The sequence below is a fragment of the Leptidea sinapis genome, chromosome 4 (genome assembly GCF_905404315.1).
Source record: "Leptidea sinapis chromosome 4, ilLepSina1.1, whole genome shotgun sequence".
In the NCBI taxonomy this organism is placed as follows: domain Eukaryota; kingdom Metazoa; phylum Arthropoda; class Insecta; order Lepidoptera; family Pieridae; genus Leptidea; species Leptidea sinapis.
The window spans coordinates 11,247,122-11,270,709 of NC_066268.1; positions in this window are offsets into that span (position 1 = coordinate 11,247,122).

Genomic DNA, 23,588 nt, shown 5'->3' on the forward strand with positions numbered 1-23,588 from the left:
GCTGGTTACGTTTCGCGTTCCAGGTGATGCTCAAAATTGCAAGATTCTGATGCTAGGCGAGGTAATTAGAAGAGCATTTTCGAAGAGGTACGATACAGTATCTTAGTGGTTAACCTTGCGACCTTTTGTGTCTTCAGGATATGATCTGGACAGGATTCATTTTACCCTCTTCACGACGTTCATAATCAAGGTCTCGATATAAGTACTTGATTGAAGTCGAGACGATGTTTTATACAAAATATTGAAAAAAAACAACAAAAATTATAACTTACTTAGCGTATTCCGGTATCTTTGAGGCGTAATGCGTTCTAACTTTTTGAAAATGCTCCTGCAAAATGGTGAACAGAAACTAGTAAGAAACTAATCTAGTCAAAAAACAGAAAAAAGTTGAATTAAACAGTGTGTGTGTACTTATGTATGCACGCAAGGAGTTTTTTGATAGTTTTAAAGATTTCTTTGGCCTAAAAAAGCAAAAATCCTTAAAATTATTTATTCCTCGTGCTATTCTATGTTTGAAGAAAGGACAATATTGTAAAAATCTTGCAACAATGGCTTTGACAATTAATTACTAAATAAAGAATACGGCTGTACGGGCTTGAACCCGTTGCCTATCCTAATAGTAGACGAAGAAAAAAAAACAATTATTATCAACAATTATTATCAAACAATCATTAAATTTTACTGTTACCCTGTTACTTTTGTGTTACAGTGATGTGCGCGCATCTTAAAATTTCACTTTTATCATTTTTTCATAACGCACCTAGAGAAGTATAACGGGTTGGACTTAGTATCCCGTAGCACGAATTTGGATGTAAAAAGTATTGTATTTTATAGAGCTTTAGTCCACGATTATAATGATACCACTCTTATTACAAGGTAATGCACAGTTTTCAAGAAAATAACGAAAAAAAAATTCTAACGTAAAACAGGTAAATCATGTAAATAAATATCCTGTAGCACGAATTTGGATGTAAAAAATATTGTAGTTGATAGAGCTTTAGTCCACGATTATAATGATACCACTCTTATTACAAGGTAATCCACCATTTTCAAAAATATAACGAAAAAATTTCTAACGTAAAACAGGTAAATCACGTAAATAAACACTACATGAGGTTATGAGCGCTGACAGGCGCGGCGGGAGGCTAAAAACTGTCACATAATGATTTTGGTTCTTCGTAAAATATTAAGACAGGCAAAGGGTTCAGGCCCATACAGCCATACATTGTATGAAAAACAGTGATATGAAATGTAAAAAAAAGTCTGTGACCGATTGAACTATCTATCAGCCATCAACTAATCAGGGATTCCCGCCCTCGACTAATCAAGAACCTCAACCGTCAAGCAGTCGTGATTATTTTGAAGCCGATGAAACACCAATAATTGAAGAATTAAAAGAGATGTGGAATTTAATTAAGATATATCAGCGATTGGGTATGTGCGAGCAAGCTCTTGCCCTTGCTGAGAGCAAAGGAATGATTCCAAGGCAAAAAATTTGTAATTTTCAAAAAAAAAAACAATGACAATTGTTTATTCATCCAATCGGACTGTGGGCTCTTTTATATGCAGTAAAAAAGCATGCAGAGTCAAATCTAGTGTTAACCGAGGAAATGGTACTTGGTTTGACGGTATTCGAATAACATTACCACAAATATTTTATCAACTACAATTCATTAAAATTGGTTAGGTTAGGTTATGTTAGAACAGTTAAAACAACGCCAGTATTTTATCAACCACAATTCATTAAAATTGGTTAGGTTAGATTATGTTAGAACAGTTAAAACAACGCACGAGCCGCGCGTAGCGTGCCGCGGTAGCGGTGGGCGAGTGCCAGAACCAAATTGTAGGTGTTTCCCCTCATTAACAAATTAGGGAGGGGGGAGGGTAGACTTTTATTTTGGTTTTTCTTTAAAACTGTGTATTACGTTGTAATAAGAGTGGTAGCACTATAATCGTGGACCAAAGCTCTATCAACTACAATTCATTAAAATTGGTTAGGTTAAGTTATGTTAGAACAGTTAAAACATCGCACGAGCCGAGCGTAGCGTGCCGCGGTGGCGGCGATAGAGCTTTGGGGATTGATGAACATGATCAATAAACCCTTTTATAAATGTTTTCCTTTTATCTAAAAATAATTATTGATGAAGCCGTCGTATCTGTCATAGACTATTTCTTACATTTCATTTCACTGTTTTTCATACAATTTATGGCTGTGTGGGCCTAAACCCTTTGCATGTCCTTGGTTCTTCGTAAAATATACGAAGAACCAAAATAATTTCACGACAGTTTTTAGCCTCCCGCCGCGATGTCAGTAGTGTTTATTTACGTGATTAACCTGTTTTAGGTTAGAATTGTTTTCGTTATTTTCTTGAAAACGGTGCATTCCCTTGTAATAAGAGTGGTATCATTATAATCGTGTACTAAAGCTCTATCAACTATATTATTTTTTACGTCATAATTCGTCCTACGGGATACTAAGTTTTTACCAAGTATAACTTCAAAACGATTTTAGAAGTTCTAAAGTTACAAAACCAGGTAACATATAAAAAACAAATACAATACAAACATTGCAGAAACCCAATACAAGTGAACCCTCGCCGTATCTGTTGATAGTACTCCACAATTCCTTAACCCTCAACACGTGAGCCGTACAGAATGTGGCAGCCCTGATTTCAACATGGGCTCTAGTACAGGCCGATGGACAGCTTGCGTACTGGGACAGGATAGTTCCTCTGCTCATTCGCAAAATTGGTGTCAAGTCATCCTCCGCTGTTAACATCTGAAAACAATTTATGACTTCAATGGACGAGTACTAAAAAAAGGACCCCGCGCCGTGATATTATCAAGTGAAGCACTTTTATGCTAGTGTGTGTGCGGTGATGGGGGATACCATTAACACAATTTTTCTCCCATGATTAGTCATATATGGCCACGGTAACTTTTAACTCCAATTTTAAAAATTCTTATAATATAATGTTTAACATTTTTTCACAACGAACAACGGCATATTTTAAATATTTTATTCGACGCAAATTGATCTCTCACAGACGTTGGCAAATCTGTATTAATGTGTGTGCGTGGGGATTTGTATTTACACGTAAACCTGCTTGTTTTGGTGCTTCACTATGTTGTAAGGTGACACGGAATCCTTCTCTTTTTACACGTCCGTGTTGACTTCCTAAAATGTTACAAAATTCAAATATAGAAGTTATACTTCTTTAGGCGCGTTATGAAAAAATTATGAGAGTGAAATTTTAATATGCGCGCGCACCACTGTAACACAAAAGCTGAAAATAGGGTGAAGCTGGTCCCTAAAATTTTCTGAAGTTTGCGACATTAGTTATTTTTTTTTGGTTTCTTCCATTATTAGGACAGGCGAAGGGTTCAAGACCATACAGCCGTATTCGTAATTCAATAATTAATTGTCAAAGCCATTTTGCAAGATTTTTACAATATTGTTCTTTCTACAAACGTGGAACAAAAGGAGGAATAAATAATCTTAAGGATTTTTGCTTTATCACGCCAAAGAAGTATAACTTCTTGTGTGCATATATAAGTACACACACACTTCATTTTTATTCTAAAAAGGATATGACATCACTTATTTACATTACAAAACTACCACTCATTCCAAGAGAATGCCTCAGACCTGAAAAGAACGGTCGCAACAAACCCAGGGGGCTTTTTTTTCAAATAAATATGTTTCGAAAGTAATAGCGTACAATTAAACTTATTATTTAATGGCCTGAGGGCGGTCGCTCCATTCCCCATTTGTGGTATCATTAAGAAAATCATTTATGTTATAGTAACCTTTACCACACAAACGATTCTTAACAATTCTTTTGAATATCTTGTTGTAAAAGCATATACATCGCCCCACAAAAGACATTCTAACTCGACTTAGCCAAGTAGTAGGCATTATAAGTTTATGTCTGTTCCTGGTTTTAATATAATGGTTATGACAGTTTCTAGCAAATTCACTTATGTGCACACATACATTACATTAAGAAGAATATTGAGAAGCAACAGTCAAGATGTTAATTTCTTTAAATTTTGCTCTCAATGATTCTTTATGACCTAATCCTGCTTTAGAACCTAAACCTATCATGTTTTAGAACTATAATAGCACTAGCTGACCCGGCAAACGTTGTTTTGCCATATAAATTGTATTGATCTTTTCCTTGCTAGTTGATAAGAGATGGCGCTAGTTGTATTCATTAGTAACAATCACACTTCTTTTATATTTTGTATAATTCACACTATAGGTTTATAAATTATAGCCTATTTGTTATTCTGGTGTGTAAGCTATATTATTGTAAAGTTTCATCAAAATCTATTTAGTAGATTTTGCGTTAAAGAAGTTCAAACATACATCCAGACATACAAACTTTCACATTTATAATATTAGTAGGATATAATGTGATAGTCTTTGATTTTAAAATTACTAAATCTGCTAATTAGTTATTACCTCTATGTCTCCATAGGTAACGTATATAGTAGACGACTTCATTGTATTTCGTTTAATGATGGTGTCCCCAGGTATATAATGAATTGTCTCCATCTTCTTTGCCAGCTCCGATAGGACGTGAAATGAGAGGTCACGAAGAATTCGGCTCTGAAATTGTTTATAAATAAATCTGGGTTGTATACTAACTTTAGCAAAAACATGTTATCTTAACCAGTTCTAACTGGTTAAGCAAAAAATGAATTGCACCATTTGACAATTTTTAAATGGCGTCATAACTTTAACTGTTCATCGTAACCTTCCAATCTTCGTCGTTTAAGGGTATTGTTAATGTTAAATATATAATAGCGATCTGTCAAACGCTGAAAATTTAAATGTTCATTTAAAAGAGTGGCAATGAGTTTCTTACCACTTATTCTCACTAGCTCAACTCTTTACGAAGTAGCGGTAAACTCAATAATGAAAAATTTTTTTTTGACATACAGTGTCTGTGACACAAAGTGTCATTTCCGTGACCTACAAAAAATAAAGTGATTCTGATTTGATTTGATTTTGAACCTAAATACCTTTTGCGTGGCTCTGAAATATATTTCAGATGTTACAATGGTTGCGAGTGTCGGTGGGAATACAGGTAACAGTTGCGTCGCTGATACAGCTTTCTGTTTGTGCCAGTACATCTTGTAGAACGTCTCTACTTTGTTTCGAAGACTCAAAGGAACATGGGATTCCATCTGGGAAGAGATATTTTAAGTAGGGTTTAGTCATGTAACCTAAACATAAAACGAAAGAAAGATAGAAAGTTATTTGCAAACAGATTTATCACAAAACTTGACAAAACATTAGTACCGTTGGAGATCAGAATGTTACCGACATAGTCCAAATGATTGCGAGTAAAGTCGTCGAATGGCGACCACGTACCGGAAGACGCAGTGTTGGTAGGCCTCCCCACAAGATGGACAGACGATCTGGTCAAGATCGCCGGAATACTTTGATGAGGACAAAGGACCTATCATCGTGGAAGTCTTTGGGGGAGGCCTTTGTCCAGCAGTGCACGTCTTCCGGTTGATGAAGAAGTTGAAGAGAAGTGACATAACATTATATATATATATACAGACAGAGCCTGCATCATTTATGTAGTAATATAGATAGACAATACCATTTCCTTCATAATAAGTCTGTATCTTGCCCGGAACGACTCCTCTGGTTTCATGTAGAGACAAATGAGTAGTGACAGAGAGGCAACCGCAATACCGGAGACAGCCACACTGCCAGTTACCATCACCACCAGGGAGGCGATACGGTCCATATCACTAACTGGATGAATCGCTGGTCTAAAAACAGATAAGTTAGTTGCTTTTTCATCTGCAGTCCCCCTGAAAACGAGATTTCGAAAGGTCTTGAAACGTCGGGTTAACTAAAATAAAAATATAACTTTTACGCGAAAATCTAATGTAAGAACAGTTACAATTACACGTGTTTTAATATTTTTAAAGTGTTTTATTTAAATGTGTAACACTCGCGTTAATCAAAGAAAATACTAAGTTAGTAGGTCTATATCTAGATATAAGCTTCTTAGTTGTTTTAAAATATATTCTGAAAAGATCGTAAAGATTCGATAGCCAACTGATATTTTTATTTCCCCAAAATAATTCCACTTTAGATTAAGAAAAACTGTTTAAAATTTAAAAGCTAAATAGTCGCGCCAAAAAGGCGGCCGCCATGATCGTGACGTCATAATAAGATAAACAAAGAAACGTCAACTGTGCAGTTCAATCCTTAATGATTTTTATATAAATAAAAATGATTTTTCATAGTCGGTATCGTTGGCGTGTTCCTAAATTCAAAATATTGTTTCTGCTATTAATAGTGACGGCACAAAATGGTGGTCGGTGTTATCGGTCACGTGACTTATAGATAATAAAACTATGATTTTAATTTTGTAAATATAAATAATCCTTAAATTTTTACAACGAATTAGAATTGGATTCGTAATACTTATGGTAAAAAACAATATAAATAAACATACTTTTATAATTTAATTTAAATTAATGAAACTGGCTTATTGAGTTCGTGAAATAACTCCATGTTTGCTAATGTCTTTCATCACGGCCATACACCTTTGAACACCTTTGAAGTTACATTGACGTACAGTAAACAACTAGACTCCCAATCGCCTATTAAAAGGTCGCCAAAAAATGTCCGAGCGGCATTGTACTCAGTTAATGTCACAAAATATTTCAAAAAATTTCTTGCCACGTTCAGCCACATTGTGGAATCAATTGCCGGCGGCAGTTTTCCCGAATCGATTCGACTTAGGGAAAAGAGCATACTCCCACCATAAAGGCAACGCATTCCTTGACACCTGTTGTTGCACATGTCCATGGGCGGTTACCTCAGCACTCTCATCCCGTGAGCCTCTTGCCCGTTTGTTTCCACTGATATAAAAAACATCGATTTGAGAATATTCAAGCCGGCTCATTCCACAAAGTAGTTGAGTCAGAGAAAATATGTTTTTTACGGATGACGGCAAACGAGATTTCGGATCACCTAATGTTAAGAGATCACCGCCGCCCACATTCTCTTACAACACCAGAGGTATCACAACAGCATTGCCGGTCCTTCCTATGTCATACCGTCCTTGAAACACCGCACTAGGAAGCTCATTCCGTGGAAGAAACTTCCTATAAGAAGAAAGCGAAAATTTTGGTAGCGAATTACGCTGGATATCAAACTGGTTCAATGAGGTTGTTGTTATTTAAAATATTCCTCGGGTGATATTTTTTTATGGAATAAGAGGACAAACGAGCGTACGGGTCACCTGGTGTTAAGTGATCACCGCCGCCCACATTCTCTTGCAACACCAGAGGAATCACAAGAGCGTTGCCGGCCCTTAAGGAAGGTGTACGCGCTTTCTTTGAAGGTATCCATGTCGTATCGTCCCGGAAGCACCGCACACTCATTCCACAGCTTTGTAGTACGTGGAAGAAAGCTCCTTGAAAACCGCACTGTGGAGGACCGCCACACATCCAGATGGTGAGGATGATATCCTAACTTGTGCCGTGTCGTGCGAAGGTGAAAGTGGACATGATAAAGGCCTCGTGCATCGATCCACTATCAGACATACAGCTCGAGTTTGATTTCACCAAAATATTTTTTTATTTTATTCTATTATTGTATAATAAATCCGTGTCGGGTAGTAAAGATAGTTACTATAAATTAATTTCTTACTTTTTATTATTATTTAAATAAACAGAAAGTTACAACGTACCCAATAGGTACAAACATTTTGTTTAAGGTAATAAATATAAGAAGGAATCGCAGCTCATTCCGAGAGGAGTCAGTTGCTCTCCGTAAAGAAGCTGGATATATGGCGATCTTTTGGCGGTGATCCTTTTCTATATCTGGAAACTAATAATGTAATAAATAAAGTAAAATAATAAATATGTATATTAAAATATATATTCCCCTCTAGTTTGTTATGTAAGGTAGCTTAGGTCTAGGTTAAACATATATTACGTAATTAGTATGTTTTTTTTTTATTAAACAAATTTTAATATGTAAGTAACCATTAAAATTCAATACTTATTGATAAGGAGTAAGCCAAATGAGTTAATAATGAATCAAAATAATATAATACTAAATGCATTGCCATTAAAAATAGATCATTTTAGATTAACTTTTCAACAATTTTACTTAAATTAACATCAATTAGGATCACTTCCCATACGTAATTTGTTAAGTATATTGAATTGTGGTGTAACATATATAATATAAAATATACACATATATATATGAAAGCGAGTGTTGTTTCACATTTGCAAATAAAAACAATAACTAATAACAGAGATAAAAACATATAAGTATCGATGTCCATATTAAAAATACGTATAAAAATAGGGGCCGATAATCGTTCCTTAGAGCATGCCAAACGTAACACAAACAAAATTTTATTGTTAGAACATTGTTAAACAAACAATTGATATCAGCGTAATATATATAATAGAATTGTAATTAAAATATGATCCACTTTCACATTATTTAATTAAATTAATAAGGTCACCCTGTCAAAGGCTTTCTAGAAGTCAGCCATAGATTATATCGTTTATCAGTCAAGCATCAGTTTTCGCAATGGAAAAATTTTAATTGGAACCTAAATTTATTTCAATAATTCTGATTTCCAAACTCTCCCAAATTATTGTCAGGGCAGTTATCTTAGTACACATTGTGAAAAGTTCATAAGTGAGGAGAATGTTTAAGGATTTTAACTGGAAACTGCTGACAAACTTAACTGGCATGCCATGGCATTGCCAAATTTACATAGTTTTTAAATAGTATTCCAATAATATTCCAATAATTACACAACCTTTTTGCAACCCTTTGTCGTCCCTTTGTCGTATCCCCTCGATTCGAGATCACTCCTCTAACTGCCACAGCCTGTATTGGCATACTTGGCGTCGATATATCGAGCGACGTTCAGTTCCGTGGTCACTTGGAAGAGAAGGCCAAACTGGCCTCTAAAAAGCTTGGTGTACTCAGTAAGGCGAGACAGTACTTCACTAAAAGCCACCGCCTGCAACTTTATAAGGCGCAAATTCGGCCTCACATGGAGTACTGTTCTTACCTCTGGGTGGGTGCTCCCCAGTACCAACTTCTTCCATTTGACCGCATACAACGAAGAGCGGCTCGAATCATCGACGACCAAGTCATCTCCGATCGGCTTGATTCTCTAGCATTGCGTAGAGATGTGGGTTCTCTCTGCATCTTCTACCGCATTTATCACGGGGACTGCTCAGAGGAGCTGTTCGGGTTGATTCCAGCGGCCGAATTCCGCCATCGGACATTACGTGCAAAGTACCATCCGCATCACGTAGACGTCTGGCATTCTACAACCGCGCGTTTTCTTCGAAATTTCTTGCCTCGCACAGCCACTTTGTGGAATCAACTACCGGCAGCGGTCTTCCCGAACAGATACGACTTAGGGACCTTCAAGAAAAAAGCCAAGACCTTAAAGGCCGGCAACGCATTTCTTGACACACCTGTTGTTGCGGATGTCCATGGGCGGTTGCCTCACCTCTCCCCATTCCGTGAGCCTCTTGCCCGTTTGCCCCCTCTCATATAAAAAAAAAACCGAAAGCAAATAGCCACATATTGTGGCTTCAACTACAATACATTGTTGTTAAATTACACTTGATTGCGTTGGTTTGATACTAGTTCTACGTTACTTTATTTTAGAACATTGGATTTAATGTTTTGTGAGTTAAATTTATTAAATATTGTATTTAGTGCAACAATAGATTGCCAGCAAAAGGTAGAAAACAAGACTCACGACGCCACAATGCACCCAAAGCAGTGCCCATGTGACCCTCATTACAGTGAAGATATAACAGTACTTCAGGGTAGTTCCAAGCACACTGCCGGTCAATTTCTCGTTGCTTAGGCTCCCTGAAAATATATTACGTATTATTATTATCTTTTAAGCAAAATATTATATAATGGGCGTATTACCATTGGCGCTGCGGAGAATTCCTTGAATGCAATTCGAAACTATGCAAGTCTTATCATGGCTGCAAAGGACTTTATTAATAACTAAATGAATTGCATTATGTATGTTTTTGGCTGGAAATACATAAAAAAAAACTCATGTAAGCATTGAGTACTCAATTTAATAAATAGTCAGGTTAATACGAGAATAGATCAGAGTTTACACCAAGCCAGCTCTATCATTACAAAATATATTCTGTCCACGTGTATACTCAATAGAATAGTTATGGTAGTGTGAGTGTTTATAATTTTCGATTTATATATATAATAATTTTAAATTTAAAAATGCAGTTCATGCATGTATTTATTTTATTTCATAAAATCTACAGCACATTACATCTCTTATTAGCTTGGTAATAAAGAACAAATCATTGGCCAACAGTGATTTTATATTATATAGGCAAAACACTAAAAAATAATCATGAATTCATGCGATCAAAGCGAGAAAGGAAAAAAAATTTACGCATAATATAATGTATTCTGTGTGTATGTGGTTTGGGTGAGTGTGTGGTGATTATGAGTGTTGTTTAATAATTTAGGTGGTTTGACTGATGTCATTTTTGTTTAATAATATATTTTTAACATTAATGTAAGATGTATTATATCAATTATGTGCAAATAGCAATCCACAACGTATTGAACGTAAAAGCAATTATATCATACCAGCTGACCCGACAGACGTTGTTCTGTTCATAATTTAAAAAACTCTTGCGGATCGAATTTCGTAAAATCCTAGCTGACCTCTACTCGGCGAAAGGAATATTCCTACCAAATTTCAATTCTCTACGCCTTATGGTTCCAGAGATATCGTGATGAGTAATAGGATTTAGGTGGAAATCTCTTATGTATATTATATATAGATTTATTAACTTAATAGCAAATTCGGAAAAGTTGTAACATCTTTAAATTATTTTTCATATTCATCAGAAAATTAGTATTAACTATAGTTACAGAAAACAATTTAAAATAATGAATAAAACTCACATAAGTATCGCAAAGGCCTATGCAGACGCAAATAGTAACATATTAACTTAACGAGATATTGATCGTTCGTTTTAACCATTCGGTGAAGATATGTTATCATGTCCAGCAGAAATCCTCCTGGAATATATAAACGAATAGCGCTAAATAAGTTGTTTTTTGAAAAAACTTAAAAAAGGTAAACCACTAAAAATGGTAACGTAATTGTTAACTGAAAACGGGGTACATGCATGAATTTTAAAAATACTTTAATTTGATTTTTTACATCAACGGGTGCTACTAGTGGTGCCAGGTCGACCTGTTATATATTATATACGTGGGTAACACTGAATATGTTTAGAATGGCCAGTTAGAAACATTGCTAATGAAAACTTTATTTTTTTAAGTATTTTATTCATTTGTCATTTGTTTTTGCCTGTTGTTTTGGAAAAATTTCGACAGAAGCGCCCTCGAAGCAGGATCCTCTTTCACCACGACAATGTTTCAGCGCACTCCGCAATACGGTCTGTTGAATATTTGACTATGGGAGGTGTCGAGATAATGAGTCATCCGCCTGACCTGACACCGTGTAACTTTTATTTATTCCCAAGAACTAAAGATAAAATTCGATGTATTCACTTTACGAGTACTGTCGATGCGGTGAAAGCGTACAAAAATGCCATAGAAGAGACCCCTAAGGAAGAATGGGCCCACTGCTTTTCTCAGTGGTTCCAAGTCATCCGCCTGACCTGACACCCTGTAACTTTTATTTATTCCCAATAACTAAAGATAAAATTCGAGGTATTTACTTTGAAGATGCGGTGAAAGCGTACGAAAATGCCATAGAAGAGACCCCGAAGGAAGAATGGGCGCACTGCTTTTCTCAGTGGTTCCATGGAATGCGACGATGTGTAGAGAGGAACGGAAATTACTTCGAAAAACAATAAAAGTATTGTCAATTTTCTACATTAAGCCCTTTTTCATTTTCTAAACATTTTCAGTGTTGCCTAGGTATAGTTAATATCATTGTATTTGTTGGATGCTGTTACTAATTATAACAGTGGTCACGACCATCTTGTCAACGAAGCATCCACATACACAAACAATGAATTAAAGCTCTAAAGGTTGATGCATCCAATATACGATAACTTATCTATAAAAAATATGTTTCATCCAATAACGAGCTCGGTGAAGGTCGTTGTGTATCGGGATCCTATACTATTAGAACTGAAGAACACACTTCAAATATCTGGAGGCACGCTTATATTTCTTCTTTGCCAATTGGATCCTTTGTGCCCAGCGTCACAGTTTTTCACCACCGATCAAATCTACAAACCTTGCCACACGCGATGGGTTGCTGGTGTTTTATGACGTGGGCGCCGGATAGGCACTATAATCCTGACCAGGAATGATCATACGTCGCATCAAACGACCTGTGGTCTTAAAGTGAGTTTAATGAATTTTATTCTTAACATTATTTTCAGCTATTGTAAAAAGTAACTCATTTAATTTGAAGCAAACTACTATCAACTCTAGTGAGAGCATTGCTTGTATTGTCAAAATTTGGTGAACTATGGTTAATTTAAGATTGATTTATCATCAGCAATCTATACAATTCCATTATTATAATAGACCTGCCAGATTATTTCGCCTTGCTTTTCCGTTAACTAATAAGACTATGTCCGAGAGCCTTATAGACTCGACTTCCACATTTCAGCCATATTTCAACAGAATGTATTTGTGTTTTCTCACCAACGATCCAAAAATCCATATTGACATACTGCAGGCGTCGTAACACTTGGCACATAAGAGCTAGTATGTGGATTGTGTACGCCACTTCCACAAAAATCTCGAACCAGTCAACATGACTGTTCATAGCTGACGCCAATACTGCTGCTAAGACTAAGAAGCAAATCGTTGCATTCCACAAGGTTTTGTTGGGCAGTTGGTAAAAGGTCCGAAGGAAACAAGCCCAGGTATACCACGGCGGATGCTGCTTCTAAAAATAAAGACGAAAAAGCATTAGCTCTGTACGTTATTACTTTTAATTTTTATTTGAAGGTGGTAGCGATAACTGAGCACCTTATTGAATCTATTATATCCTTTGCCCATTTATTCTACAGCATTTCCCCCAGAACTACTGCTTGCTTTTTAAAGAGGTAGAGAACGGATGAGAGGATCACGTCGTAGGAAGTAATGACATCCACGTCCAGGGGTACAGATGCGTTGCTGGTTTCTAATCATCTTCTGTATTCATCATTCTTCTCTGGTCCTAATATAATAGCTAACTAGCTTCTAGTATAGGTAATATTGGTCCCTAATCCGCGTCGGTCCGGGAACACTGCAGCTGGCAATTGATCCTACAAAGAAGCTGTGCGAGGCTTGAAATTTCTCGCAAAACATGCAATTGTAGAATGCCAGACGTCAACACAGTTCGGGTGGAAAATCGCATTTTGACGTGATGTCCGGTGGTAAAAGTCAGCTGCTGGTATCAACCCGAAAAACTCCTCTTAGCAGTCCCGTGATATATGCGGTAGAAGATGTAGAGAGAACCCACATCGTCATATGACCTGATCGTCGATGATTCGACTCTTCGTTGTATACGAAGAAATGGAAGAAGTTAGAACTCCATGTGAAGCCAAATTTGCGCCTTATATAATTGCAAACGGTGGCTTGAAGCGTAGTACTGTCTCGCCTTAATAAGTGCACCAAGATTTTTGTAGACCAATTCGGCCTTCACTTCCAAATGACCATGGAACTGAACGTCGCTAGATGTGTCGAAGCTGAGTATGCCGATATAGGCTGTGGCAATTAGAGAGGTGATCTCAAATCAAGGGGATACGACAAATGGAGACATTAAGCGGTGAACGCACAAGCTTGTTTCTTTTTAGGGTTAAGCTGGACTAAATTTTAGCGGCCCCTTTCCAAGACTTTGCAAAGCCTAGTCTCGATTTATGAGCAGCTAATAATATCATATGGACATTGATGGACTCTCACATGCTAGCTTATTTTTGTGGAAAGCGCACTAGCTTAGGACTTGTGACAAGGTTACAGTTTTTTCCCTACAAAATCTACGTGTATCATTGAGACCTAGGGCATACTTCGAAAACTTGCAGTGTTATTAATATATAAAATTACTCATTAAGATACTTAATATTTTATATTTTGATAACCGTTTAGCATTTTAGGATATCGGTATGGCCAGTATTTGTTCTGCTCAGTATTCGTGTCAAGACTAAGTATTTAAGACTTAGAAGTATTTTTTACAGAATTGTATGCTACTTTGTGGAAATCGATTGATATTTCAAATGTTATGAATAATTATTAATCCTATTAGTGTTGTTTTTCTTAATTTCCGTTTCAGCGTTTACGAACCACCAGCTCCTCACTACCACCACCAACTGGAGGTGCCTCGTGTAGAGCACAATCGTATCGAAGTATTTGTGAAACTTGGTGAAATTAATACCAAAGATCATGAATTACAATTTTCTCTAGCCTTTCTCTAGTTTTCTATCAGTTCTGTTTTCTCTGTTTCCTAGGTCTACTTCATTTAGCAGATGCGAGAATTACGAAAAAAATTAATAAAACCTTAGTATTCCGTACTAAGGTAGCCTGAAGTACACATTGACTGATAAAAAATAGCTTGTAAATCATCTGAACTGAACTGACCTGACGCTTAGTAAAACATAAAAAATTGTGCTGAACCGAACATCAAACTTATGTTATTACGTGATTATTATCTGTCATATCAAGTCAGGTCTGTTTTTATATGAGACGCATATCGATATATTTTAAACATAAAATACTTTAGCTTGGAAACTCTACAAGTCTGAACAACGTGGGATGAGGACTTATTACTATGATTTCACTTCAAAAAATTTTAAAGTATGAAAGTGGTATATGTGTTTTTTTTAAATTTCCTTTCTGATTCTACATCATCATTTCAGCCAGAACTCGTCCACTGCTGGACAAAGGTCTCCCCTAAAGATCGCCATGGCGATTGTTACGAAATTTAAAAGAATTGTTAAAAAACGTTTGTGTGAGAAAGGTTACTATAGCATAAACGATTTTCTTAATAATACCAAAGATTGGGAATGAGGCGAACACCCTCAGGCTCTTTATTTATAAATGCTTATTGTACGATATTACATTGTAAGCCATATTTTAAAAAAAGCCCGCTGAGTTTCTTGCACCCGTTCTTCTCAGGTCTGAGGTAGTCTATTTTGAATCGATGGTAGTTTTTGACATTCAATAAGTGATTTTGAATAAAAATATTTGAATTTGATCGATCCTGCGCCGCCCTCATCCAACCTATTCCTAATTCTACAAAACTAAAACTATCCTAATCAACTAACAAAAAAAATCAGGAGTGACAATATTAAGTAGTAACGGAACCTTTTTGGAGATATCTTTTAAATTTGTTCCTAGATACCGCTTCTTCTCTACCATTAGAATTTATAAATATATTAGCGGGCCAAGACGATTCAGAATATTGTTCTGTCGTAAAACAGAATCACAAAGCATTATTTAAATTGAAAGAAAAATTCATCGGACAATCTTGAGCACTATCTATTGGTTGAAAGCATTTCTTTACAAAAAAAACCTTACCTCAAATATATCTAATTCAACTTGCAATTCCAGATCCCTTGAAGCCTTACGAAAGCCAGGTTGTGCCATTTAAATCAATTAAAAGATATAAGCACTCATGGTCAATATTGTAGAAAATATTTTTAACAATAACAATAAATTGAGCTGTGATTTACTCTAATATACTGGCACTTATGTCAGTTTTGTCAAAATAACGGCAATATCAAAGAGGATGTAAATACTACGCAATAATTGAAATTTAGTTTTGTATGACACGTGCAGTGAGATTTGACAAAGGTTTGATATAGTAATTACAATATGATGACAAAGTATAATCCGGCTTAGGCAAAACTTAGGCTAGAGGCTCCTTTGCACAGGATGCCGGCTAGATTATGGGTACCACAACGGCGCTTATTTCTGCCGTGAAGCAGTAATGTGTAAACATTACTGTGTTTCAGTCAAAAGGGCGCCGTAGCTGGTAAAATTACTGGGCAAATGAGACTAAATATCTTATGTCTCAAGGTGACGAACGCAATTGTAGTGCTCAGAATTTTTCGTTTTTCAAGAATCCTGAGCGGCACTGCAATGTAATGGGTAGGGTCTATCAATTACCATCAGCTGAACGTCCTGCTCGTCACGTCCGTTATTTTCATAAAAAAAAGTGGAATTCGGTGATATCCGTTTATTACAAGATTATAGCCGTCATCTATCTATCAATGACCGCACGTTTCATAAAATCGCTTTATTCTTTGAAAGTTTCGCTAGGCTGGCAAAATAGCTTCATGACTTTCGGGTCATTGATAAATGTTACCAGCTTCACTATATATTTTCTGTGTTCAATATTAGTTTGTACTGTATATTATATAATATAGACCTGACAGCTCGATAATCCGTAACCAATTTTGATTTTCCAATGTGTGTGGTTGCTGGTGGCAGGGGCGTGCATTGGTTCTAGTTTCTATTCTAGCAAGGTAAACACTGTAGATCTAGTCGCACTGTAGTAGTCGTAGACAAACTTTAGTCCGACAGTACTACGTTTTAAGGTCTACATTTTGAAGTTGCATATCGAATATACAGTCTGAAGACTGCCTACCTTTGGTATTTAGTATCGAGCGTTAGGTAAGATTTAATTAGTGGGGTAAAAGTTTCATTTTAGAATATAATAATAAGCCTTTAATTAATTCCAACAACGTTCAAATACATAATAATATAATCTTAACACTACGCGTATAATATAAAATATAAAAGTTCTGTTATTGGAACGCCACTGCGGGTATAGGCCTCCTCCAGCTTACTCCATGTATCCCTCCTCTGTGCTTTTCCTCTCCATTCTTTTCTTGCTATTTTTATTATGTCATCTACCCATATGTTTCTTGGGCGGCCTCTTTTTCTTTTGCCAGATGCTTTCTTCTGCCAGATCCATCCCAAATTGTCGTTTCTACTGTCCATCTTTTGTCCATGAATCTTGCCAATTGACCTGCTCAGCGCCACTTTTGTGTTACAGAGTACTCAAGAGCATCTATCAAATTTGTCCTTTTCCTAATGCTGTCACTTCTAATCTTTTGAATTTTTCTGATTTTCAACATACCCCTTTCCATCGCTTTCGGGCAGGTCGCTAGATTTGTTTTTATTTTTGTATTGTATGTCCACGTTTGACAGCCGTATGTGAGAGTCGGTAGAATGCAGGTGTCCATAGCAATCTTTTTGAGATGCAGAGGGAATGACCCTTTTAAAATTTCTTTTAAGCTCCAGAATTTTTTATAGAGTTTTAGAATAACGTAACCAAATTAAATTAAATAAACTTTAACACTACACACTTCTTTGCAAGGTAGGCAGTGCCTAACTGCCTATATAGTATGAACGCCTCTGGCTGTTTTAATGTTCAAAATCGTTGACAATTAATTTGAATTGATTTGTTTACGACTTGTCAGTCAAAATCTCTCCATCTTGCTGTATATCCGCTAGAGATGTTCTTCTCTGACACGCTCTGTTTGTCTTTACGTTGGTATATTGTAAGTATGGTATGGTATGGTCTTGAGTCTAATATCCTTAGCACACAGTGGGGATGGATACTTACGTATTAAGCCTTAGTAAGCAATATGCCCATGGTGCTATGGTAACTTAGAACATTAATTTTTTCATTGAAACTAACGCCATTTATATACCGATATACTCGTAGAAACGGAATTTGAAACTTTGACAGTTGTAATGTTTTAAAAACAATATTTAATTTATTGCAAATGGCGTCTGTTTGAAAAAAGCTACTCTATACTTGTACTTTTGGCATTTTGTAATACATAAACTCCTTGTTATGTGGATTCACTCACAGAGTACTTTCAGTTATACTTGATTAAGTGTTATTTTAATTGTAGTAAATTATACAAAAAAATATAATAAAAAAACAATGCAATAAAGTGATTGAATGTGAAAAATTGATAAATACACCTACACACGCATTCACGTAGACTGTAATACACAGTACACACATAGGAAAAGTTGCATATACGGCGTCCAGGTGGCGCTAACGGGTAAGAAAATGTGCCGAGTTGCCTATCTATGTCTGTATATTATTACTCTTATGTCTTATCCTCTCTTATGTATGCAATATGCCGTTGTCAGTATGACGCGACATCTCCAAGTGAAACATTATCCCAAAAAAGTGTGTGAACTTATGAACGCACGCAAGAAATTATTCTTCTTTGGCGTAATAAAACAAAAATTATTTAAAAATATATTCCTCGTAATATTACATGTTTGTGTATAAAAAGAACATATTTATAAAGAAGGTATTTAAAAGAACCAACGAAAATATTATTGTACCGCATAATTTAGTTACATAACGTGTAATTTTTTCATATTAAGGACGCGTTCTCAAAACAGAGAGCTATCGAATCGCAACACTACACTGACACCGCTCAAACACATATACGAACTTCAAGTTAATTGCGGGAATCAAATTAATTTGATACTTTAGCAAGTTTGAATTTTGTTTTTTTTAATACCTATGTATTTTTGATAATTGTTTGATGTAATCGTTTAGTAGTTAAATATTAGTTTATATTACTTTAGATGGCAACTCTGTCGCATAGCGTCGTGTGCAGTAAACGCAGATTTTTTTAAATCCAAGTTATCGATGATGCAGAGAACGATTTTGGGATCATTTTTTAAATCCAAATTGGCTGCCGCGCAAAATTATGATTTCAACAATATGGATATCGTATTCGAGGTTCTCGAGGGTGCAGAGAACGAATTTGGGATCATTTTTGAAGTGAAACTTCTTTGCCCGCATGAGGGTAAAATTTTTAAGGATGAAACGGAATAAAGTGTCACGAAAATGAAGGACGTTTTTATCCAAGAAGAGGGGAGGGAGATTGAGTCTGATTGAGATAGAGTGCGAAAATTCGGATGTAGCATGAAGCAGAAGGTACCGCTATGAAGTAAAACAACTTCACTACTAGCTTTGTATCGTGCAGGTTTAATGAGTAATAATAATTAGTAAAACATCTAATAATTTCTAATATTAACAAAAATCAATTGGTTTAGAGAACAGATTAGGATAATTGTTAATATAAACGAGATTTAAAAATTGGTTTTCACAAATAAGTTTCACTTCTGACATGTGTACTTTGTACGCACGCCATTTTTTGTGTTGTCTGGTGCTTTGGACGTAGCTCCCCTAAAAGTGGAGCTGAAAAAAATCATGGAGACATACCTTGTGGGGTACCGTTGGATAAGTCTTTGAAAGTTAGATTCAGGTTTGATACATGACATTTCCTTTGGTCTTTGAAAATAATGCGGGATTAAGGAAGATATTCTTTCAAAATCAAATTTTGAGATTTTTTAATTAGATTGGTAACTATTGGTAATTGGTATATATTTAGGGAATGAAGAATTAATTTATATATAATTTATATATTATATTTATTACATTATACATATATATATATAAAACAATAAATATAATGTAATGTATACTGACGATGTAAATGACACCTATGAAGAAAATTTTGTAGATTTTATAGGCGCCCGATATTCGTTATTGTTGACCCCGAAAACCATGAAAATGACACCCATGATAAGAAGTTCGTAATTTTCATAGGCGCCATCTTGGATTTCGATTCCGACCCGATATTCGTTACTGTTGACCCCGAAAACCATGAATTACACCCATGAAGAGAAGTTGGTAAAATTCATAGGCGCCATCTTGGATTTCGATTTTGACCCGATATTCGTTATTGTTGACCCCGAAAACCTTGAAAACTACACTTATGAAGAAAAGTTGGTAAATTTCATAGGCGCCATCTTGGATTTCGATTTAATATAGACCTTATATTTAGAGATGAAAATAAATCACTAATTCTTCAAAAAAAAAAAATACAGAAACATAATTTTTTGAAAATCTGTTTGCGTACAAAATATGTAAAGTATCAAAGACAGTATTGTAGAGCTTATAAAAAATATTTGTTCCTACAGCGATTTTTCCTAGTACGAGCTGCTGCTTACAACCGACACAGTGTCTACCCACGACGGCGACGGAGCGCGGACTGACGTTGTTTCGATAGATCTCTCTGTGCAATGCGTACGGAGGGACAAAATAAAATAACCCTTAATACTACAACTTAAAGCTCATGCTTATCAGAAAAATATATGAATTTTAGACGATTCATTTTTATTTTTTTCTGAGATTATTTATAACATATTCATTAATTTATTTCCCGTGTTTTTGAAAATATTATATCTGCCTTCCTTACGTAATTTTTAAGAGACATTTCGTCAATTTTGTGTGAAGAGGTAACGGATAATCGTTTTTACGACATAAAATATTTAAATTTCAAAGCAAATGTTTCCCGCTAATTGGAGGTAAAGAAGTAATCTATTTGTGGCAATTTTTAGTTGTGTTAGATTTAGTTTCATTTCATCACAAACTCTACCGAAAAATATTTTATTTTTGTCGGATTCGTAAACGCGTCCTTAAAACTCGTGTATAAATTATAATTTTATATATTTAATCTGATCAAGTGTTACAAGAGGCTTGGTAGTTGAAGTATAATACAAATAGTCTAGTTGACCAGCTAACGTCAGAGTGTCTTATTTGCGTGACGGTGTGAGCGCGCATCGTAAAATTGGTCTAGTTGATCGGCTTACGTCAGGATGTCGAATTTACGTGATGGTCTGAGCGCGCATCGTAATATTCACAATTATTCCCTAATTGCACCAAAAGAAGTATTACTTCAAAAACGGACAATATTTATATATAAATAATAATCAGCAAGATATTGTCGCGTAGCAACGCTTCGATGTACACGAAGAGAGTTACGTTCCGGACGTTTTTTCCCGGTGAACAATTTCGACCATTTATAGAAGCTATTTAAAATACGTCATCTTTAAAGTACTCATTCTACATATAAATACTTTACCAGTGGGACGCTCCTTTGCACTGGATGCCGACTTGCTTATGGGTACCACAATGGCGCCTATTTCTGCCGTGAAGCAGTAATGTGTAAGCGGTATTGTGTGTCGGTCTAAAGGGCGCCGTAGCTAGTGAAATTACTGGGCAAACGAAAATTAACATCTCATGTCTCAACTACACGAGCGCAAAAGTGGGAGAGTCACGCTGCCGTCTTATGTCGTCAGCACAATCGGGCCAGACTCGTCCGGGTTACTTACCACACTCGCACAGAATACCGGCGTGAAGTAACGGCCTAGTACCGCTATGTTTCGCATAGGTTAGTGTCGAGAACCGGAGGCAATCCCTTCCCCCCCCCTCCCCCTCCCCATCACCCCAGAATAAAAATATGAGAGCTCCTTAAAAAGATATTACCCCAGGAGGGTACCGGCTCTACCAGAGTCGGAGAATCCCTCCCCGAGCATTCTCGCTCGGGCTGCCCCTCGTATTCTGGCACAAGGGCACAGTACCGCGCATATCTAAGGACAAACAGGGCAGCAACACCACGGCACCCCGCTCCATGCTTTATGTGGACTTCTGTAATTTCAGGGGAATTCACTCCAATTTAAACGCCGTCCACCACCACCTTGAGACGGCGCAGCCGGCCTTGTGTTTCCTTACGGAGACGCAGATATCTCTACCTAGCGATACGTCATATTTAACGTACCCCGGGTACAAAATTGATCATAATTTTATGCCTCATGTCGGGGTATGTGTGTACGTTAGGGAGGATATCTGCTGTCGCCGTCTCGGCAATTTTGAGGGTAGGGACCTGTCTACTCTCTGGCTCCGCGTAGATTTAGAGGACCGCGTCCGCATCTATGCGTGTGTCTACAGGTCCCATAGTGGTAACGCAGAAACGGATCACCTCATGGGCTGCGTTCAAGCGGCATTTGATGACGTGCTTGCTCAGATCCCCTCCGCTGAAATCGTAGTCTTGGGTGATTTCAACGGGCACAATGCCGAATGGCTTGGATCCCGTACTACAGACTACGCAAGGTGATCTGTGCATAATTTTGCATTGGCGTATGGTCTGTCCCAATTGGTTGAGTCGCCAACGCGGCTCCCGGATGTGGATAGCCACATTCCATCCTTATTAGATCTTCTGCTGACTACACATCCCGATGGTTACCAGGTCTCTGTCGACGCCCCTCTCGGAACGTCCGACCATTGCCTGGTCAGGAGTGTAGTGCCTATCTGACGCCAACGTCGCAGACCACCAGCGACCCGCCGCGTTTGGCACTACAAGTCAGCAGATTGGGATAGGATGCGTTCCTTTTTTGCATCCTACCCTTGGGGCAGGGTTTGTTTCCCTTCGGATGATCCTAGTGCCTGCGCCGTTGCAATAGCCGATGTGATACTACAGGGCATGGATATTTTTATACCAAGCTCTGTAGTACCGATTGGTGGCAGATCACAGCCCTGGTTCGATGTGTCAGTTAAAGCACCATCTGACTGCAAAAAACAGGCATATCGAACTTGAGTTGCGGCGCTGGGCTCAAAGGATCCGAATTGCAAGTTCTGAAGAGGAACTATAACCGTGCCTCCAGATTTTTTAAGTGGCAAATCGCCCGTGCGAAATCGAAGTACGTCGTTAAAATTGGCGAGCAGCTTTCCAGTTACCCGACCGGATTACGCAAGTTCTGGTCGTTGTTGAAAGCTGCTCTTGGTAACTTCAACCAGCCGTCCATGCCACCGTTGCATATGAGGAATGACACACTGGCCCATACGGCAAAAGAGAAAGCCGATCATTTGTGCACTATTTTTGCCTCCAACTCGACTCTTGACGACAACGGAAAAACACCGCCGACCATCCCGCGGTGTCAGAGCTCCATGCCTGAAGTACAGTTCACAGACAGAAAACTGTTGGGCGAGCTCTGTTTTCGTTGGACGTCAGGAAGTCGAGCGGGCCGGATGGCATTTCTCCAATCGTGCTTAGAACGTGTGCCCCTGAGTTGACGCCGGTGCTAACGCGTTTATTCCGGCACTCTTATCCAAAAGGCGTAGTCCCTGATTCATGGAAGTCAGCCCTTGTCCATCCGTATGCATATGAGGAATGACACACTGGCCCATACGGCAAAAGAGAAAGCCGATCATTTGTGCACTATTTTTGCCTCCGACTCGACTCTTGACGACAACGGAAAAACACCGCCGACCATCCCGCGGTGTCAGAGCTCCATGCCTGAAGTACAGTTCACAGACAGAAAACTGTTCGGCGAGCTCTGTTTTCGTTGGACGTCAGGAAGTCGAGCGGGCCGGATGGCATTTCTCCAATCGTGCTTAGAACGTGTGCCCCTGAGTTGACGCCGGTGCTAACGCGTTTATTCCGGCACTCTTATCCAAAAGGCGTAGTCCCTGATTCATGGAAGTCAGCCCTTGTCCATCCGATCCCAAAAATAGGAGACAGTTCGGATCCGGCAAACTACAAGCCTATAGCTATTACCTCCCTACTCTCCAAAATCATGGAGAGCATAATTAACCGCCAGCTCTTGGTATACCTTGAGAGTCACCAGATGATCAACGACCGGCAGTACGGATTTCGCCATGGTCGGTCGACTGGCGATCTTCTGGTATACCTAACACATAGAT